Genomic DNA, 14,596 nt, shown 5'->3' on the forward strand with positions numbered 1-14,596 from the left:
ATTTGCATAGTTCCCACTGGCCCGTATCAGCTTTACTTTTGCTTTCTCCTTTTGACAGAGCTGCTAATTGTAAACTTGATCCCTGTTTTTAAAAAAGGCTATCCCTGTCCAAAGAACTTAACAATTCCAGTACAAGACAAGAGACAACAGATGGATGCAGACAGATGGGGAGCACAAGAAAACTTTTAACATTCCTGTGAGCAATTATAAATGACCATCATATTTTAATAGTAATGATGATAAGCTGACAAAAAATGTTTTCTTTCGCTCCCATGCTAAATGTGGAATTTCCCTAAAATTACATATGTTCTAGATAAAGAATAAACTATTATTCACAGAGAAGCACAGAAAAGTTTTGTCTCATAGAAAAACCCAAACTCATTCCCAAGCATACAAAGAACTCAAACATCAACCATGAAAATCCAGGGGAGGCAAGAGAAATGGGAAAGCACACTATTAAATCTTGACACCATCTTTTAAAAGTGGTAATTAAACAGTAATTTACTTAGTAATCCACAAAGACTCACTTGTATGCAGAACTGCATACACTGCAAACTGCTCTGGTAAATCCAGTGGAGTTTCTTAACTTAAAGTTTATCAAATTAAACACATGCCCTTCTCTGGGTTTTGACCCTAGTGAGCTTTCTAAAACCTTACAGCTGGGCTTGTACAACTGTGGAAGCTCAAGCTATAACCAGGAAGTATTAAATAAAATCCTGAAAATGGCTAAGAATTCAAAAAATGTTGGTCATATTTAAAATTAATAAATTAAAAGCTTCCTGCAGCTATTTCCAGCCCTGCTGTAGTCAGCACTGGAGTGAGTACTGACTGTATGGCTAAGTAGCATTTACTGGCACTCACAGGGAATTATTAATCATACAATTAATTTGTGGCTGCTCCGAAACTCAAACCATTGTTATTGCAGCACATCACCATATATTCTCTTAATCTACAACCTTAACTCTACCTCACCATCAGTGGACTACAAAGACAGAGATTTGTTCACATGAGCACAGAGTCGGTGGAGCATCTTGCTACATCACTCTCCACAATCAGCATGCCAGAATCCTGGGAAGCCCTTTATAGGATTTGAATAGCAAACTGAATTTGGACAGCACAGATAAAATATTGGACATAAATCCATCAGTTCAGAAATAGTTAGTTTCTAGTATGAATCAGCAATCTAGACTGGTTGGAAATTAACTACCAATTAAGAGAAATTCCACGTAGGCTGCAAATGCAACTGAATATGCAGTTAGGATTGGAAATGGTTACTTGCAGTATCAGTATGTTTCCATGAAAATCAGATGACTTCCTTTCCTGAAGCCTAAGTTATCCATCCACTCTATGAAGTCCCAGAGGTTTCAAGCTTCTCTGGCTGACTTACTGAAATCTTCCAGAGCACATGAAATTTTTCTCATGATCTGCCAAGACAGTACAGAAAACTTGCACAAACTCTGTGGACTACTGAGGGGAAAAAATTTTATTCCCTCTTCACCTTTATTCCTTCCACAGATAAATGCCTCTGTTCCTTGCACGGATTCTCGTCAAATAGTGCAGAACCATTTCTAGTTTGCAAAACACTGAAATTGAGATCTAGCTAATGGGGACTATCACTTAGAACAGTGAAGCTTGGTCCATAGCTCACGAGCAGTACAATACCTGTAAAATCCCCTGACATTACTTGTGAGTACAGATAAAGTGTTTAATGAGGGCTGCTAACATACAGATAAGGCCCAAAGTATTGTCCCCGTTGCTTTGCCAACAACATTGCCCAAAGCAGCACTAGCTAAGTGAAATACAGGCACTGAAATACAGACAATAGGTCTAGTTTGATTCCAGCCTATCTGGCTCCCTTCAACTCTCTGCAAACTGTCTAGCACCTGTCACCAGTGGTCTAAGCCACTTTTTGCCACCAGGTACTTTGGTTGAAGAGGCAAACTGAAAATACCACACACTTTGGGTTTCCCCCCACCTTTTAAAATTAAATCCGATATTGATATATTGTAAGACAGCCAGGAGCCTGTGCTCCACTGACTGTAGATCTGCAGGTGAACTTCTGCTCAAACCCTTTGAGCCAGTGAGTGGAAGTGCTACTGCAGGGCTCAAGATGATTATACATTTTACAAGACAGGGCCTGACAGATTTTGCTTTGGCAAACCTCTGCCACGCAGTATTAAACTACAAACCCTAACCATGAGAATGAGTAGGAACATTTGAATGAAAGATAGCAGCACATGGAAAGTTATCCATCTGGATTAGTGTGAAAACACAAGCATAATCTCTGTGGAAACAAGCAGCTCCGTGAAGTCTGATTTCCTGTGCTTTTCTCCTGTGGGTTCTCTCGTGTCTGATAATGGCTCACACTGCAGTGCTTCTCCCCAGCAAGAGCATTCATCCAGGCCTCTCCAGCAGGCTGCTTATCTGCACTTAGTGAAACTTCGTGTTCCAGTACCCCTTGAACATCAAGTCACCAGTCAAGGCTGGTCAAAAATGGCCAGCAGGTTCAGAATTTGTTAGGAAAGTGAAGGGAACAGGTAAGAAGAGGGTTGGTCAGTACATCCGCTTCGTATTTTCACAACACAGTTAAAACTCCACAATTTTTTTTCTCCACCAGTTTATGGGCACAAATGTAAAAGACACTGGCTTTTGAAAGAGCTGCATTCTAGCTTACCGTGGAAGTTTTACCCACTCCTGAGTAAAGTGAGATAAATATGATGCCCTGTGCAATGCTCATGAAACAGTTCTGAATTTCAACTTGGCTCCTGACAATTATGTGAATATATGAACCACATTCAAACTCACCAGATGAATTCAATCAGCACTGTGCAAATATCGCATACATAATCTATTAGTTTACCCCAAAGAAACTGAAGCATTGAATTCAAACAGAATGAAGTCATCAGTAATAAAAAAAAGAAACTGATAAGGCAATATTAAAAAAAAACCCAACACAATATTCCAAGATTTGCAGAGAAGATCATACATTGACTGTAAACTATTCTCCCATCTGCCTATAAATACATAATTAAAAAATATTGGTTTGATCAGATAGCGGTTCTCAGACAGGGAAACAGCAGATGAATACCAGTTCAAATGTTTCAGATGCAGGACTATTTATACTGAAAGGCAACCTGAGCTTACAGAAGAAATATAAAAACAATACTCCAATCAAAGTCAGCTTATATTAAGGATACTTACTGAAGCTTTTCAGCAAGCCTGGTAAATACAGCAGACAGATTTCTTTTAAAGTAGCTTTACATTTAATGCAGTGCTCTCTTCTTAAGGAGATATAAATATTGCAATCCTCATTGTATGTACAATTCTGTGCACACTTGCTTCCCTGACATGGCTCTGGAGCCACGCTGCGCGTTCTGCAGAGAACCATGCAACCACACATTTACCATTCCTCCACCATCACATGTTCCCAGGATCCAAAATTTAATGTACTCATTGACTTCTCTGTGTCACAAGACTGTGAGAGAACCGTTCACTCAGCATTTTCCAGTTGTTTTCAGAATGATTTCCTGAAATTGTGCTACATGTAAGGAGACTGATTCAGAAGCAGCTGACACTGGGAAGTTCTAAAATTACGTTTATGTGTAGGAATAAATCTCTGAGAAACTTCAAAAAGAGTTGTGAAGACTCAGGTGCTGATTTCAAACAACAGTAACAAACATGTCCAAAATCCCAAGCCATAAACAAACTTAAGAGAAGTTCAACAGTTCTTCCAATAAGTTGCAACACATTGGAAGGTTTGTTTGTTTATTTTTTAAATAGACAAAACCCCAACAAACTTATGTGGACATTCAAAAGATGAAAAAGTACATTCCTGTCAGTCATTCCATAGTTTTGTTAAATACAGTCCTTACTGGGAGAATAAAGGCTTCTTCTGGCTTGGGAGAAGGAGAAAAACAAGTCTGTGCTATCGTTTGAACCAACACGATGGTTGTAGCCCAGCTGCTGGGGCTGCAGCACCAACTGGATAAACGCTGAATAAACCACCCTCCCCTCCGTGTGCCAGGAGCAGCACGCAGGGCCCACCTCGCCCACTGCGGGTGCACAGGGGCTGCTCTGAAACGGCCTCCAGCCAGTGCAGCTGGAACACACAGCCCAGGACACAGGGGAACCACAGGGCAGCGCAGACTGAGCTTCAAGGCATTTCACATCATGTAAAATGTGACTGTGAAATCTCACCCCATCGTCTCGGGAGAGATGAACAAGCACCACAGCAATAATTATATATATATTATATAAAAAGCAAATATTATATAATTATATCAATAATCATATATTCAATATGACAGACTAGGAGTTTTTTCAAAGAACTGAAACACCCTACTCAGTATTTAATACATATGGGCTCATGTTTTGCACAGTAAAATCTCCTCTGTGTTGCTAATCTGGATTTCCATCATTCAAGTTCAAATGGCATTTTTTAAATTAGTGACTTCTCACTGCAGCTTTCTTGATAACACAAAATTAAAAACAAGTGTCGCACATATTAAGTAAGATGAACCACTTAAAGCTATATATAAACATACATTTAAAGAGGCAATAAACATTTTGTTTCCAGTGGTTTTCCTAAACACATTAATATTGCACAGGGCTTTTTTGCCAACCACTTCTTTCAAACACTGATTTCATCCTGCTGACTGTCAGTCCCCTAAGCAAACAACTGGTGCTTGAAAGTTAAAATAAGACAAAACAAGCAAACAAAAAAGAAGAAAAAGGAAAATTATTATTTTAGAGAATTTTCCATTAACAAACAAATCCAAGACAAAAGGTGATTCACAGACTCTACAGAATGGACAATCTTCCATTCATGATCTGCTAAAAAACAAAACTGATTTTACATACTGAAAGGAACACAGTGGTCTACAAAGATACACAGTCCAACAGAGCATGTAAGAGTATCTTTCACTTAAGATAAAACTTCCATTTTGAAGTTATAACAAATAAATATTTGAATAAGTTTCTCTTTCAGTTCCAGGCCTTGCATTTCTATCCTGAAGTACTACATTTCTTACGAAGATATTTTTGCAATCTCAATAGTAAGAAGGAATAAAAAGAATGGTGGGAAGTGATAAAAAGAAAATCAATGGTAAGAACATAATTCTACTGTAATTCAGCTTTCATCTTGGTGACCACCAAGAGAAAGAGATTTTAGAGAGAAACGAACATCTGTTGTTTTCATAGGCATTTGAGTAAGGAAATGGTATTACAAGGAAAGACTTGTCAGAAATGCTTTGCTGACATCACTGATGTTGTCTCGCAGGTTCAGGAATCACCTTTGATGTTCAGCCAAAGCCAGCCCAGGTTTTGGCTACACACACCCCACACTGAGGACCCAAGCTAAGAATGACACTTTCCTAGGAACTGGGACCATGCATATGGCTTTACTGGTCTCCACAACATCTGCTCTCTTGCTCTGGGCAGGAATATACTCGATGTATACACAACTGCTGTCTTTCTCAATGGAGAGGGGCTCCACGAGGACACTTGATTTGGATCTTGTGCAAAGTGACTGGCAGGTAGACTTTGAGCCCTGTTCCATTTAGGCAGGATTATCTGAGAAGGTCTGCATAGAGAGACTGATGTGAGAAGCATTAGAGGGATGTGTTTCTCTCTAGGTACATAAAAACATATAAAGAATCATAAACAAACTGCAGAAAAACAAGAAGAAGCCATTTACACTTAGTTATTAGCCTGTATATTAAAGTCCCCTAATCTTAATCTGTTTAATAATATTTTAAAAACTCCTACCTGTGCTTCAGTGGAATATGTGCTGTCACCTTTCCATTCTTTAGGTGAACATAAAAGCGGAACAACCACTTCTGTCCAAAAGGTCAAAGCCTCCTAGGGCAGCACATGACTACCATTTGTCTGGACGTAAATTGAGTCCTATTGACCCTGTAACATCACTACTGACCTCTTGACATTAGGAGCTTAGTGGAAAGAGAGAAGATGATATTCGCAGGTTCCTACAGACTCATTAGGAAGAAAGAAGGAAAGAGAACCTTGCATGATATGAATTAGCAATGTCATTAACCTTTTCTTTCCCCAAATAGCTCACAATATGTTTACAGAAGCCTCAAAAGAACCATTTGAAGATTGAGACCAACAGATTTGTATCACTTTCAGTTTTTCCAAACTGTTTATAAAATATCTCTCAGTGGCTTGACACAAGGCAACCTTTTATGCTTCCCTCCCTTCACATGACATACAACACCTTTTCCTGTTTGTCATGGCAGACAGCCTGGATATTCTAATGAGCATCATCTTTTCAAATCAGCCACTTCTCCTCTCCATTACTGTCCTTTATAACTTACAGTTGACTACAGCTGGTCAGGAATAATGGGAGGTATAGTCTAATTTGTTGTTTTACAGAAACAAAATTGGCACACTGAGGTTTAATTTCACTGTAAGCAGATACAGTATATGCTGCTCTAACAGAAACACATTATTTGCAATCAAGTAGAAAGGAAAGAGAAAAAGGCATACAATTCTTATTTGTAGCCAGATTGTCATCTTTATTTTTTAAAAAAGGTAATTTTTTCCTTTTCTCTGCTCAATGTACTGTGCCTCATCGAAGAAGGCAATCACCAGATCTTAACTAATAATAAAAAGATGCTTTTCCAGTTCTGGCTGGTTAATGGCAATGCCTGTTTCTGGCACGGGACCAGTTTACTGCTGTCTTGTTGATGTGAGATGTGCACTTGTCTCCGAAGGGCTAGGAAAGCAGGGAGATTAGGGACTCGGCTGCTGACAACAACCAAACTCTCCATAAACAATACACAATGAAAATAATGAAAAACAGATTTTCCTGGTATTTTCAGTAGCCTCTAGACAATGCAACAGTTTCTGGTTTCTTCACTAAAGATGATATCAATTATGCCTTTTATCCACCATGCACAAGTCACGTGTGAGGCATAATTGAAGGCCTTCTCTCCAAGGTAATTTCATCTGGATTTACGCGGCAAAGTACTTAAATTGCCTTTTTTGGCACTTTGTATTACAACACAGCTTGGGAGGGGGTATTTTACTTTACTGATGTAAAGCAGCTGGCATATTTACAATAGATAGGTCACATCAACACAGAGCAGATTTTCAGCCCTCCAAACTCCATTTACAGCAGCTTTAACAATCCAACAAAGCAAATGCTGAATGCTAAACTCCAGTGTAGAAATGTAACTCTATTTCTTAAAGACTATCACACCTGCCTGGAACTGCGTTTTTTTCACTTACAGGCTATTGCTTTTTGCACTACCATTTATTAAACTTATCACCAAAGCTGAAATAATAACTACTTTACAAACTTCCAATGAATTAGCTATTCAGGAGTCCCTCAGGAATTCTCTTTACCATGCACAAAGCAAAAGCAGGAGGAAGAGAAGGTGACTATTCAGTGCAGTCTTCATTTCTGCACTCCCTTGTGAGAGAAGAATTGAGGATCTAAGAATTCCCTCACAGTAGATGCCACTGCCCATGTTCTAAAACATATTTTGTTTAAAATTTCAAAGCACAGAGTTAACTATCCATTTTCTCTCAGAAATTACTTCTCCAAGTTTCACACTAGAGGCTCTATCATCTGCTCTTCGTTACATACGTGCCAATCTATGCCACTGGCAGTGGCAGCAACTAATCCTCTATGTTGTTTGCTTTTTCAATACTTGCCTAGCTAGAGAGGAGGTAGACAACTCAACCTCAACTAAAGAAAATGTTTTCTTTGTTTGTAATTCTGTGATAGATAAAGCTTACATTTTAAAAATGAAAAAGGATTCACATCATGTGCAAAACATCAGGGAAAAGCGCAGCTCTCAGAGCCAAAACACATCCTTACTATAAAGTTGGCTTTTTTGGGGGGTGTTTTTAATAAATGGTCACTACAAGGATAGCATTAATCCAGTGCTAGGACTTTTACAGGAAAAAAAATACAAATGTAATTTATCTTTTTTAACTGTCAGTTGCATTTCTAACGCTTTCAAATCTGTAGCTTCCAGCGGCCTTTTGTCTTTCTGCCATGGCAGGAATATCTTGGACAGCTGTAAGAGCTTTGTAAGCTATCTTTCTCAAAATCCATTAGCTAATTCAAGGAACCTAATTAGAGCTGCCATTTTGATGGAGCATATTGAATGCTCTGTATAAACTAGTAACACCATCAATGTTTATTAAAAATTGCAAGAACCAAAGCTCTCTGTTCCATATAAATATTAATGGACAGATACACAATACTTATTGAAATACAGAGGGCATTATGACCACAGAAATACACACAGGTATACTTACAACCCGTGTGATGCATTTATTCACAAAGGCTGAAGTTCGCAAGCAAAACCTAGGGACAATTTTACACAAACTGTTGAAAATTGACCAGCTTCCATTTACACTATCCTTATGTGCATTAAGGGAAGCAAAGCACACTAAAGATGATTTGTTTCTTGCGTTTTTTCTGAGTAGTGTGCTGACAATTTGGAGTGCATTTTGAGCTTACCTCAAGAATGCACTCCAGCTGGAACCATTTTATAGCTCCTCTTAAACCAGCCACTCCAATCACTGTACTTTGTAGACATTTACACATACTCCAGTACTATACTGTTTAAGGGTATCCAAAGATTCAAAGGGAATTTGCTCTGTAGAGTTAAAACTCAAATTTTGCTGTAGACAGCAACAAAGTCGGTGAAAGGAGCCAGACATCTGGAGCAGTGCTTTCCTACTTTGTGCTGTGTGAAAGCCCAACCAGAATGAAAAAACAGCTCAGACAACGATACAACACATGAAATACTGACCATTCTAAGAACGTACTGGAGACCTAATTAGGTTAGGCTGCACAAGCACATGCCTTTGGCTGCAGAAATAAAAAGTTTTCTGGCTATTTCACAGCTTTGTTTTTAACTTGATACTTCATAAATGGAACTGCAGAAAACCTCATATGTTACCATTTCAATCTGACGTTCACTTTCATATGCATCTAACAGTGCCTGGATTCTATTTATATATACAACTAAATATATGTGCATAGAAAAACCATCAGATTTGCTACAGAAAGACAGCAGATGCTCTTATTAAGCCACTGGCACATGCAAGGTGAAGCGTGTAAGCCTTCCAGAAAGCATTTAACACTCCAACTACAAGCTGAAGAAAAGACAACAAGTGAAATTTTTTCTAGCTCATTTTGCTAGCTGTGAGTGCAAGGCACAGCAAAGCGAAAGCACTGCTGAGTGTGCTCAAATGACTCCTACAACACACAGGGCTTCTTGCAGAGGGGGCATAACCCATACACACCCTTCAAAACATCCCAACTCCAGTGCCATGATCTGAAGTCCACTTGTTCAGAATATATACTAAAATGACACATGAAACTTTTAACAGATGTGCAAAAGAAACAGGCGTAGTAATATTTTTTACACTGTAATAGTGCACGGGGCTAAAAATTTGATGACAATCTTACCATGGGGACAACCCTGAAGGCAAATTCATTTTGGTTCTCTGATAGGGCAGTATTTCCAAACTACAACTGAGATTTGAGCAGTTTCACAGGAACACACTCGAAAATCAAAACATCAGTTACCACTGGCTTCTCTCAGGAATTATATATGGCAAATTTAGCTTGTGGTTATTGCTCAACAAAAACCCTGACAGATGCTGAAGTGGTAGATGGATTTTTGCAAAGTTCTGCTGCCCCCAAGGCCACCCTACCTATCGTTCCAGCAGCCTCCCCCCTTGGGCACTTCCCTTGGTGCAGCTGGGTCCTGGGACCACTATTGTTTAGTTTGCATTCACAGACCGGGGAGCACACATTCCTTCAACCCACTTTCATCACAAGCTCTGCATAAACAGAACTGAACTCTTTATAAGCCAAACTGTATTTTGGAGAAGTATTTCTGAACTTGGAGGCCTCAAGTTAGCAGTGTAACTTTATTGTTTTGCATTATGCAGGCAATGGAAGCTCCTGGAGTTAGAGACATACATTGTTTTTCTGGCTCTTCTTACAGCTGCAATTCCACTGCACTTGTGATAGGAAATTATTCCTGCTTTTCCACTTGGAGAACAGAACTGGTTAAGACTGAAGGTAAACCCTACTCCTTTTTAGTAATTGCTTTGAAAACTGTTAAATCAAAATGGAAAAAAACCAAAATAATGGAATCTTCAAACCGTACAAAAGCATTTTTTGGCATACCTTGCCTGGGAAAGGAAGATCAAACCTATCTCTCTGTGTTTGGCTGGGAATCCCAGAAATGCTGGAGCAAGTGTTCTGGTTCAGGCTCACCTCTGCCTCTACAGAATTATTCTCATATGCTTTCGACTGTCATGTTTACAGACACACCTTACCGACCCTTTCCCATCTGTTTTTGTCTTGCTGTCTCAATTCTCTGTTCTCATCCTGATGCTTGGAAGTCTTTCCCTTCCTTATCCTTCAGCCAAGGATGCCAATTTCCTCCACCCATTATTGGCTTCCCATACAAGCAAATCTCTGTCCCGCAGGCAGCTGTAGTACAGAAACCTCCCCTGAGGCACTTGGGTCAGCATGTCTCCTTCCAGCACTCCTTGAGACCCATCTCCCAGAAGCACTTCCCAAAGCAGCTGCCAGTGGGGATGGGGCTGCAGGTGGCATGGGACATCCCTCAGCACCTCTTCCTTTTGGCACTGGTTCAAACAAGGTGCTCATGTCTGACACACTAACACAGCATCCAACCTGCAGTACTGGTACACTTCTCTCTACTTCGTAGCATCCACAAATTGTCCACAACTACGCCCTGGCCCAGCACTCCCCTTTGCTCTCCCCATCCTCTAGCTGCTGCTCCAGCCTCTCCTCTGTTCTGATTCTTGTCCTGCCCCTCCATGGCGTTTTTTAGGGCATTCAAAGCAGCTCACCCCTTTTTCCCCCTTGAAAGGTGGGGTGTTAGGGCCTGGGAACACTGATCATCACTGAACACCCTGTTTACCTCATCCTGCATTCCTGCAACAGGAGTCTATCTGGTCCCTGCAGCCAGAACTTGCTACTGGAAAAACATGTATCGGCTCTGGCAGTTCAGGACAAGTGCTTTTGGTGAAGTTAGCAGCCAAGTTTCTATCATGTGTGTGGGAAGTACTCTCAATCTTACAACTTAGTCAAATTGTCACCGTTCAAGGGGTGGCAAAAGCCACAGTCTGGTGTAAGACTAGGCTGTGCTCCCTTCCAAAATATAAAGACCCCATTCCAGCATATGGAAAGACTATACATTCTTGTTGGAAGAATATATGCTGCTGCTTTTTACTTTTTTCACAGACAAAACAACCCCTTGTCATCTTCTCCTTCCAGCTACACCCCCCTAGAAAGCCCAGCTGTTATCTGATTCCATAAAAATTCAGCTTCAGCACCCTTCCTACATAGACATTTTCAACCCAAATGGTTGAAGATCGGTTATCAACATGTGGAAATACAGTTTTCCAAGGAAGTGAGGCCAGCAGCTCCCCAGACACCAGTGGCACAGCCTGTTTCCACAGCTGTCCCCCTCCCTGCCCTATAGGACTGCGTTCTCCCTGGTCCAGCAGGTTGCTCCTGGCATCTGCAGGATGAGCATTCCTTAACAACAACCACAACACCTTTGAGGGTACAGCCTGGCATGCACACAGTACTCCTGCATGTGCTCCAGATTAAGCTGTAGTCAGCTTAATGAGAGATTTAATTGATGAGTGCTACTTCCTTCACTTGTCCATTAAGATAAGTACAGCACATGGACATTTCAACCCATCAAATAAGAGAAAACGCATTAATTTTGGTTTTCTTAGAGCTGTTAATAAATCTGACACTGTCTGGCAGTTTTCTTCATTTCCTACCATTTGACAGATACTGTGATCACAAGTTACAGAAGATGTTTTTCCTCTGAAATTATCACTCTGGTAATACAAGCCAGAAGGAAGCTTTATCAAGATACCAAGAAGCTGGGTATCGGTTTTATTTTTAACTTCATGTGGCTGGTTTGTGAATATCTCAATGTGATAAAAAAATAAATTCCACCCAGTACTATTAAAAATAATACACACACACACACTCATGGACACATTACAAATGATGGTATTACAGCAAATAATCACACTTTATTTATCAGTAAGAGCCAGTATTCCTCTCATATAATCAGCCTGGGTCTACTTAGACCCCTTTACTGTAAAACCTCCTGCAACTGTTTTCTTCCCCTTTCTCTCTCACAAATTGACATTTGTATGGAATCAAGAAAAATCTTCCTTAATAATTTTTCATTACTAATGGCTTTTTTTGGTATGTGTATTTGAGAGGAGGGAAGGCAAAGGGCAGGAAAAAGGAGCTTTAAGTGCTCTGCAAATTATCCTCCTGAATCTGGGCCTCATAAATCCTATCAAATGTTATATTTCATCAATAGGCTGGAAAAGCTTTTTTCTCTGCAATGATGAAGCCTGAGTTTAAAATTTATGGTTTCATTTTAGAAATGGACTATAAAAAGAGTCTGACTTGGCTGTCCATCAACTGTAGCTGACATTAGCAAGTTAGGTGTGGACTTTCAAAGTGTGATATGTATTTTTTATTTATTGTACAGGTACACAGATATATACATACATAGAGGAGGACATGTATATCACTGTGGGTTTATGCATGCATAAATACACAGCTGGATTTAAAAAAAAAATTGTCTTAAAAACACATTTTTCAATGCAAGAGGATCTGAGATATTCAGCAGATTAGATTGCAAAGTGATAAAAGTGTCCAGAACAGAGTTGGCTCAAGGACCTGCAGCAACACAAGCAAATTGCATTTTGCTGCACAAATGATCGAGATAAAGTAGTTTAATTTGTTCTCATTCATGGGGTGGCAAAATGCAATTCAGCAATGGCAGAGAAAGGTTCATCGAGAGGCAGGGAAGATTCCAACAGGCTGTGAGGAGAAAAGGGGAGGGGAGCAGGCAAGGACCAAAAGGTTTGAGGCAGGGGAAGACAATTAGCAAAGGACTGATAGATTGGGGAAGAGTGGGTGCAGAGCTTCTGCACCCGTCATGCACGGTGGAAAGGGAGGGAAGGAGACAGCCTCTCCCATCTCCATGCAACTCTCTATCTCTACTGCCTTCCTCCTCTTTTTCCGAGCCCTGGAAACAATTCTGCCTCCCCAAGGAGCCTCTCCTACTTGCTCTCCTGCATTGCCTGAGGTAGGAGAGCACTGAGATTATGGCTCCCATTCCTGTTGCTGCCACCACTGATGGGAGCCATGTGGGTGCCACAGCTGTCCTCTACAAGCCCAAAAGCTTCCTCTGGCACCCACAACAGCATCTCCCTCAGATGGAGGAGGAGGCAATCTGTGCTTGCTGCCGAAACACCCACTCCTCTCCTCCCTTACCATCAGAGCTGGAGGTCTGTGGCTAGTGATTACTATTTAGTTCCACCTATGCTGAAAGGCAGCCTTAAAGACAACACTTCTAACAGAAGCATTACTGCTCCCCAAAATCCTTGTAAAAGGAAACAACATTTAAAATAAAAGTTAGATAAATAAAGCGGCATAACTGCAGTTAAAGAAAGTGAAGTTCCCTTCTGAATGCAGGGGAGCCCATTTCCCTCCATCTGCTACTAAAAAATGTCATTTTGTAACTCGAAGTATTAATGATGGATTATGTGAAAACAGCAAATCAGATCATGCTGTTGAGGCATTATACGAACTAAACAGAAGAGCAGTTAATCTAAATCGCATGTGGGATGGTTATTATTGTGTGCTGCCATCATTGCTGCTGAGTCTGGCTGTAATATTGGTTTTGGTGGCAACACATGGAAAAACCTGAACGTCCTGTTCCTCATTATAAAAGGAGGAGAAATCTCACTCTGGGGAACATGGTCAAAGCTGACAAGTGAGCACTGCGGAAAAGGCTGGGCAGGGGCTGTGGTTAACAGCAAAGGTACTCTGAGTCAACACTAAGAAAACAAATACCATCTTCCACCACCTCTATTTTGTAACACGAACAAGACAAATAAATAAAAGAACCCATCATCCCTGCTCAGGACGCTTGTAAACTGTGGCCTCAGATCACTGTTGAAGCTCCCTGTTGAGAGGATGTTTGGCAAGGCTGCTGTCAGCAGCACAGCCAGGGCCAGCGGATGAGGCCCTGCAGGGCACAGCCCCGCTCAGCTCCCGCCGCAGGGCTGCTGCCTGTGCAGGGGACAAGGGGACAAGGCTCTGCTCACCTTGCACAGCCATGGCACGAGCCAGGGACAATCACTGATGTGCTGTTATCCAGCAGGGAAGCGCGGAGGGGAAGTGGCACCCATCCGCCTTTTGCAAATCAGAATGTGTTCTGCTTCTGGCGCTAAGTTTCCACTGTAAACACAGAAAATACACCGTTCTTTCGGCAATTTATGGAAAGGAGGGGACATGAAATTGCCTGTATTTCCAAAAAAAGATATCTGTGCTAGGGAAGGGTGACTTTATCAAACCTTGATCTACAGATGGTCTCTGGAATTGCACATCTCCTACTGAAAGGTGGTATACAGTAGTGTCACATCACATAAGCAGAAGGTACTTAGAAACAAAAAAATCCTGAACTCTTTCAGATTCATACAAGTTAACCCCATTTAACAATGACAATCAGGACACTAAACC

At 40.8% G+C, this 14,596-nt stretch overlaps 1 protein-coding gene across 2 annotated transcripts in view; it reads right to left on the reverse strand.

Annotated features, from left to right (window-relative positions):
• Nucleotides 1-14,596, reverse strand: part of PARD3B (par-3 family cell polarity regulator beta) — a 392,276-nt gene that overhangs the window by 50,906 nt on the left and 326,774 nt on the right. The window lies entirely within an intron of this gene.

This window comes from Prinia subflava, chromosome 6 (genome assembly GCF_021018805.1).
Source record: "Prinia subflava isolate CZ2003 ecotype Zambia chromosome 6, Cam_Psub_1.2, whole genome shotgun sequence".
In the NCBI taxonomy this organism is placed as follows: Eukaryota; Metazoa; Chordata; class Aves; order Passeriformes; family Cisticolidae; genus Prinia; species Prinia subflava.